We start from the raw sequence: 7,397 nt of genomic DNA, 5'->3' as shown, positions 1-7,397 counted from the left end.
ATAAAAACAAAAGAATATGTGAACAAATGTTTAAAATATTTTTGAAATATTTGGATTGTTTTACTATTATGGAGAAATTAGATATTTCACAGATATAAAAATTAGCTTCTCAGGGCCAGGTGTTTAGCAATGATGATGCAGTCAGAATATCATTAAATAAGGCATAATTTTTTCAAGGTTTTTAACCACAAACCTAGTAGTGTAGAAAAATAAGCCATCATCAATTTGACTCTCATCCTGGGGTGGGGTGCAGGGAGGGGATATCTCAAAAACACGCCCTTTTGAGAAATGGCATCACTGACAGGAACCTCTGTATTTGCAGGTTTCCAATGTTAATGGCAGTTTTGATTTGATTTGATTTAGTGTTGTCACATATTAACATACAGTGAAAATTATTATTTCTTGTGTGCTATACAGAGAAAACATACCATTCACAAAGAAGGAAATGAGAGAGTGCAGAATGTACTATTACAGTCATAGCTAGGGTGTAGATAAAGATCAACCTAATGCAAGGTAAGTTTATTCAAAAGTCTGACAGCAGCAGGGAAGAAGCTGTTCTTTTTCCCGAAGGAAGAAAATGGAAGAAAGAATGTCTGGGGTGTGTGGGGTCCTTAATTATGCTGGCTACTTTGCCAAGGCAATAGGACGTGTGGACAGACTCAATGGATGGGAGGCTGATTTGCATGATGGATTGGATTACATCCACAACCTTTTATAGTTCCTTGTGGTCTTGGGCAGAGCAGGAGCCATACCAAGCTGTAATAAACCAGAAAGAATGGTTTCTGTAAAAGTTGGTGGCTGACATGCCAAATTTTCTTAGTCTTCTGAGAAAGTAAAGGCATTGATGGGCTTTCAGTGGAGCAATGGCAATGACTACTGATAGTTTAATCATCATTACCACTGAAAAAATCCAAATTAATGTTGGAAGGTTCATAGTACAAAGACATTGAGTTCTTCTGGTAACCTTAGGCAACACAACAAAACAGAAAACTGGCCCTTTATGCCATTGCCATTTGCAGGACCTTACTAACTGGTTGCCAGTTTAAAACATTGGTTGTGCTGAATGACTGTAAAGTATGATAATGTGCTAAATAAATGTTATTTTAACCAGCAATATAAACTATTTCTCTTTGATCTAGCAATGATCACCTGTGAAATCAACAGTATTTATTTCAAAGAACGAAAAAAAGAAGTACCAGACAGGAACAGGCTCTTTGGCCCGCCAAGCCTGTGCCTACCATGATGCCCTAACTAAACTAAAAAAAAATTCTGCCCTTACTCGGACTGTATCCCTCTATTCCCTCCCTATTCATGTACCCATCCAGATGCCTCTTAAATGTCACTACTGTGCCTGCTTCCACATTACCTCTGGCAGCACGTTCCAGGCATCCACCACTCTCCGCATGAAAATCTTCCCCCGCACATCTCCATTAAACTTCCCCCCACACCTTGAATCTGTGCCCTTGTAACTGACATTTCCACCAGGGACAAAATCCTCTGACTATCCAACCTGTCTATACCTTTCATAACTTTGTAGACCTCTATCCAGTCTCGCCTCAGCTTCTGTCTTTCCAGTAAAAATGATCTTAGTTTATTCAACCTCTCCTCATAGTCAATACCCTCAAAGCCAGGCAACATCGTGGGAAATCTTCTTTGCATTCTCTCCAAAGCTTCCACATCTTTCCAGTAGTGTGGCGACCAGAACTGCATGCAATATCCCAAATGCAGCCTAATCAAGGTTTTATATAGCTGCAAATTGATTTGCAACTCTTCTATTCAATGAGCCAGCCAATGAAGACAAGCATGTCATATGCTTCCTTAATCACCTTGGCCACCTGTGTTGTCACTTTTAGGGAACTATGGACCTGCACACCCAGATCCCTCTGTATGTTAATATTTCTAGAGGTTCTGCCATTTACAGTATAATTCACACCTAAATTTGATCCTCCAAAATGCATCACCTTGCATTTGTCCAGATTAAACTCCATCTGTCATTTCTGTACCCAAATCTCCGATCTATCTATATCCTGTTGTAGCCTCTGAAAATCCCCAGTTCTATCAGCAACTCCACCAATCATCCTGTCATCCACAAACTTATGAATCTGACCACCCACATTTTCCTCCAAGTCATTTATATATAGTACAAAACAAGAGAGATCCCAGCACTGATCCCTGCAGGAAACCACTAGCTACAGATCTCTATTCTGAAAAATACCCTTCTACTGCTACTCTCCGTCTTCTTTGACCAAGTCAATCTGTATCCTTTTAGCCAGCCCACCCTGAATCCCATGTGATTTCAGTTTTTATACCAGTCTGCCATGTGGGACCTTGCCAAATGTCTTAAACTATACCCGCAGTCCTTCCCTCATCAGTTGTGTTTGTCACCTCTTCAAACAATTCAATCAAGTTGGTGAGACATGATCTTCCCTGTACAAAACCATGCTGTCTGTCATTAATTCATCCATTTTCTTCCAAATGTGCATATATCCTGTCCCACATTACCTTCTCCAAAAGCTTCTCCACCACTGACATCAGATTAAGTGGCCTATAATTTCTTGGATTATCCCTGTTTCTTTTCTCAAACAAAGGAACAACGTTGATTATTCTCCAGTCTGTTGGCGCATTGCCAGTGGTCAAAGAAGATGTGAATATATTTCTTAAGGTCCTAGCTATTTCTCCCCTTACCCCCTGCAGTAACTTGGGATAGATCCCACCTGGCCCTGAGGACATGTCTACCTTAATGCAATTTAGAACACCCAGCACTTCCTCTTTCGATATATAGACATCCTCCGGAGCATTCACACACCATCCCTGACCTCAACATATGGCCTGTCCTTCTCCTTGTTGAATATCAATACAAAGTACTCATTAAAAATCTCACATACTTCCTGTGGCTCCACCCATAACTTCCTTCAATTGTCCTTCAGTGGGCCTACTCTTTCTTTTGCTACCCTCTTGCTCTTAATATATGAATGCTTATTTCCCTAGGGCTTTCTGTTTCATCATTTTTTCGTGCAGATTAAGGAGCTGTCATGATAACTTCCAGAAAAGCAGGACAGATCCAATGTGGGCTATTTATTAGCCCATCAATTCACTCTCATTCATCAGCAAAGTGATAGAGGGTGTTGTTGACACTGCTATCAAGTGACACTTACTAAGCAACAGCTTACTCTCCAATACTCAGTTGGATTCTGCCAGGTCCACTCGGCACCAGACCTCAATACTTAGTTCAAATGTGGATAAAAACGTTACATTTTTAGAGGTGAGGTGAGAATGGCTGCCCTTGACATCAGGTCACATTTGACTGTGCAGTATCAAGGAGTATTTGTTTATAAATGTTCACTGCATTCATATCAAGGTAGATGAAAATAAAGATAAATATGTATGGCATGATAGCCATTATAAAGATGTGGTTGCAAAGTAACCAAGAATGTGACCTAATACGCAAAGGTATTTGCCATTTGAAAGGAGAGGAGGAAAGGAAAAGGAGATTCTAATATGGATGAATTCAGCACAATGGTGAGAAAGGATCTTGGTTCATAAGATCAAGACGTGGAATCGGTTTGTGTGGAAATAATAAAGGAAATGAGTCACTGGCAGGATTAGTTTATAGGTGTCCTAACCATAGCCACTCAGTAGGATATCAAGTAATAATGTGGGTTTGCGAGAGGGTTATTACAATAATCTTGGGTGACTTGAATCTTCACACCAATTGGACAAATAGAATTGACAAAGGGAGCTTGGAGGATGAGTACATACAAGGTACTCAGGGCAGTTTCTTAGAATACATTTTGAAATCTTCCAGGGAACAGGTTATTTTGGACCTGGAAATATGTAAAGAGACAGGATTAATTAAAAACCTCAAAGTAAAGGATGCTCCAGGAAAGAGTTATCACAGTACATCAGAATTTTATTGGGCATTAGATGGAGTTGGCCAACAAAAAATTTGATTGAAAAGAAAAAACAAAATGCAAGCAAAATAACCAGAAGCATAAAGATTGCAAAAACTTTTACAGGTACATTTTTAAAATAGCTGAAGTAAACTTTGCTAGTTTCTAAAATGCTGCCAATCCTCAGGCTTGCTTCTATTCTTCGCAGCATTCTAAGCATCCTGTTTTAGTATAATACCATCCTTAATTTAAGAACATAAGAACATAAGAAATAGGAACAGGAGTAGGCCAACTAGCCCTTCGAGCCTGCCCCGCCATTCAATAAGATCATGGCTGATCTGTCGTGGCTCAGTTCCACATTCCCGCCCTCTCCCCATAACCCTTAATCCCCTCTCTCATCAAAAACCCATCAACCCGCGTCTTAAAAATATTTAGCGAGGCAGCCTCCACCACTTCAACGGGCAGAGAATTCCAGAGATTCACCACCCTTTGAGTGAAGAAGTTCCTCCTCAACTCTGTTCTAAACCGCCCCCCCTTTATCTTGAGGCTATGCCCCCTAGTCCTACTTTCCTTTCTGAGCGGGAAGAGTCTCTCCACCTCTGTCCTATCCATCCCATTCATCATCTTATATGTCTCAATGAGATCTCCCCTCATTCTTCTAAACTCTAACGAGTACAAGCCTAATCTATTCAGCCTCTCCTCATAGCCTCATAATTTCATGAATAAATTACAGATGGATCTTTCTTGCTGAGTTTTTCCTTTTCAATGAAATGTATTTTTATTGAGCATTTTGAATTATCCCAGTAAATGTTTCCCACTGTTCATTTACCTCCTAAAGTTTTTGACTATTTATCCAATCAACTTTGCCTAATTCTTCCATTATACTCAGTTATTTGGCTTTGTTTAAGATTCATGTTTATGATTTGAATAAATTGTTTTGAAAATTAAGGTGGAATTCAATTGTATTATGATGACTAATTCCCAGTTGACCTTTTACTATGAGATTACAAATTAATCCTGTCACATTACACAATACTGTAACTAAAATAGTTTTTTTTCCATAGTGAGTTACACAACATATTGCTCCAGAAAACTATCAGAAAAACATTCTACAACTCATCTTCAAGACCACCCCTCCCAAATTGATTAGTCCAGTCTATATAGAGATTGTAGAAAATAAAAGCTCAGTTATAGGGGTAACAAGATTGGCTGGCTAACAGGAAGCAGAGAGTAGGCATAAATGGATCATTTTCAGGTTGATGAGATGTAACGACTGATATGCCATAAAGATCAGTGCTGGGACCTTAACTGTTTACAGTTTATATAACTGACTTAGATGAAGGGATTGAAGTGATGATTGCCAAATTTGCTGATGACACAAAGGTAGGTAGGAAAGTAAGTTGTGAAGAAGACATAATGTGGCTACAAAAAGATATAGATAGATTAAGTGAGTGGGCAAAGATCTGGCAAATATAGTATAAGATGAGAAAATGTGAAACTGCCCATTTTGGCAGGGAGAATACAAAAGAAGCATATTATTTAAAGGGTGAGAGTTTGCAGAGGGATCTGGGTGTCATAATAGAACGTTATATGTTTTTGCAGGGGAACTGAATTCAGAAGTAGGAAGGGTATGCTTCAATCAACCACATTGATTCTACTTCATTTCCTTCTGAGCTAAAACTCTTCCTCATTAACGTTCATACCCCATCCTCTACTATCCTGGGTACCCCTCCTCCTTTACCATTCTGCCTATCATTTTGAACTATTGTGCATCCTGGATTGAAATATTTATTTTCCAAACTTGTGTTTATTCTATGTGCTACCTGCGGTCAGGAAAGCAAATGGGTGGGCCCTTAAATTAGGGCATCATGCCATCAAAGCATGCCCACCACCAGCCCACCTACTCTAACCCCCATCAGGGAAGAGGGTTTTTGGTTTATCTGTAGTCCAATTAATGTTCTCCATTCCCAGTTGATAGCCTTATCCTACCACTGTTCTGATTTAAGGGGTGGCAGAAGGGACTGGAGCTCAATATATAGCCTAGCAAGTTTAGCCATACAGACTGCTGGACAGTTAAAGCAAGGGGAGTCTCCTCTCTTCCTGGTGCCAATCGGAGGCTCCTTCCACAGTTTTACCTCCCCATGTCCACCCTTCCTCCTTACACATACAAGGACCTCTTTGCCTAGTCCCAGTGAGATCCTGGGTCTACCTGAATGTCCATGTCCATCATTGAATGTTCCTTCTTTTGTTTACCTGCAGCACTAGCATTGGCATTTCTTTCTAGATTTGCTGGTGTGAAAAGCTGCCAGCCTCCAATTATCCAGCAGTTCCAAAGGGGCTAGACCTTCCCCTGGTGATTGACAGAAGTCCTAGCTCATACTAGTGATAGGATTTTTATCCAAAAAAAAGCAGGGTAAGCCAACTGTGGTGGAGGCACATTCACCCCTGACATTTACATTAGGGTAAGAAGTCTCACAACACCAGGTTAAAGTGCAACAGGTTTATTTGGTAGCAACCGCAACTAGCTTTCGGGGCTCTGCCCCTTCGTCAGGTGAGTGGGGAGTTCTGATCATAAAGAGGGATGTTTGTGATAGGAACTCCTCACTCACCTGCCGAAAGGGCAGAGCCCCGAAAGCTAGTGGTGTTTGCTACCAAATAAACCTGTTGGACTTTAAACGGATGTTGTGAGACTTCTTACTGTGTTTACCCCAGTCCAATGCCGGCGTCTCCACATAATTTACATTGGGGTGCAGGGAGCCCAGTCCACCCTTGCAATGTAGTCCAGGCTATGTAACTATGTCTCTGTAATGGCAATTAGATTTAGACCATTTAGCACTATTTATGCCAAGAGCTCACCTGTAATATTGCAAATGTTACTGGTATTCAGCTAAATAATTTTTTTCTCTAGGACTATTCTGCATGACTTTTCTCTTTAGATTTCTAAATCTCCCTTCATCCCTCCCTCCCCCAGTTTGAATGAACCATTGATATAATTGTAATGTCTAAGATGACTAAAGTTCAAATGGAGAGAAACTATTTCCTCTGGTAGGAAAATTAAGAACAAGGGGGGAATTCAGGGCTGATAACATCAAGCATTTAATTATACAAAGGTTACTGGAAATCTGGAACTCTCTCCTCTCAATAGCTATTCAGTGCAGGTCAATTGAAAATTTCTAGACTGGGATTGAGAGGCTTTTATTTGGAAAAATATTAGGAATTACAGGATCAAAGCAGGTAGATGGGAGTTAAGATTTGGATCAGTCATGAATCAGTTGGATGGCAGAACAGCCTACATCTGTCCCTGTGTTCCTAAAAGTTACATTCAATCTAATTTCCACAGATTGGCACTTGTGTTTCTGACCAATGAAGCAATGTAAGGAGACATTCTGCCAGATATTGGCTGGCCTGCTGAATATGTCCAACATTATCTGTTTGTACTAATATAGGGAGAATTTTTTTTAATATAAATTCACCCTGATATCACTGCAAAGCCAATCTTACATCAAA

The sequence above is a fragment of the Carcharhinus amblyrhynchos genome, chromosome 5, assembly GCF_965287045.1.
Source record: "Carcharhinus amblyrhynchos chromosome 5, sCarAmb.v2.hapA, whole genome shotgun sequence".
Taxonomy (NCBI): domain Eukaryota; kingdom Metazoa; phylum Chordata; class Chondrichthyes; order Carcharhiniformes; family Carcharhinidae; genus Carcharhinus; species Carcharhinus amblyrhynchos.
This window is presented reverse-complemented; position numbering follows the sequence as displayed.